Below are 875 nucleotides of genomic sequence, written 5' to 3' on the forward strand. Positions count from 1 at the left end.
TGGCTGCTTAGTGCGTTAGTTAGGTAGAAAACCCAAAATTAGGATGTGAGCTACACCGGTCTACTTTGAGGTGTATGCAAGGGCGACACTCGCTTGACCCCGAGCTGGTAGAGCCGATTGAGGACCCCGAGTCCCTTATTAGGAGATCCCAAAGATCTGCAACCATGGCTGAGAATCAGCAGATTACTCATCCTCTTAGGGAGTATTTCATGCCCAACACTTACACACTTTCGCCTCCTGCATCACAAGACCTGATGTAGAAGCAAACCATTTTGAAATAAAGGCCAGTGTGATCCAGATGCTACCTTCATTTTATGGCCTTAGCAATGCAGACCCATATCGTCATCTCGATGAATTTCTAGAGATTTGCTCGACAGTGCGAATCAACAACTTTGGAGATGACGCGATGAGGTTGACCCTGTTCCCCTTCTCTTTGAAGGACAAAGCGAAGAGTTGGTTAAAATCATTAGATACAGTTCGAATTACCACTTGGGAACATATGCAAAGAGAATTTTTAAAGAAATATTTCCCAATTGGTAAGACGAACCATTTTCGTAAAGCGATAACGAGTTTTTCCCAAATTGAGGGAGAACAATTGAGTCTTGGGAGAGATTGAAAGATCTTCTCCGCAAGTGTCCCCATCACGAGGTGCCTCGCTGGCAACTGGTGCAATATTTCTATGGCGGTCTTACTGAGAAGAACCGTCAGATGGTAGATGCCGTGTGTGGGGGCACATTTATGCTCAAAAGTGAGGATGAAGCATGGTCACTTTTTGAGACATTGAGCAAGAAATCGATGCACCATGCGATAGCCTCACGGTTCGATAGGGCTGCACCTACACAGGATAGCATTAAGAAGACAGGTATTTTCGAGTT

General features: G+C 45.0%; 1 non-coding gene across 1 annotated transcript; it reads right to left on the bottom strand.

The window, feature by feature from the left end:
- Positions 1-548: 548 nt before the first annotated feature.
- On the bottom strand, positions 549-650 carry LOC149811865 (small nucleolar RNA R71). The gene has a single exon (XR_016428679.1). It is a non-coding gene; the product is annotated as a small nucleolar RNA R71 (small nucleolar RNA).
- Positions 651-875: the final 225 nt, after the last annotated feature.

Source organism: Nuphar pumila, chromosome 17 (genome assembly GCF_984573655.1).
Source record: "Nuphar pumila chromosome 17, dmNupPumi1.hap1.1, whole genome shotgun sequence".
Classification (NCBI taxonomy): Eukaryota; Viridiplantae; Streptophyta; class Magnoliopsida; order Nymphaeales; family Nymphaeaceae; genus Nuphar; species Nuphar pumila.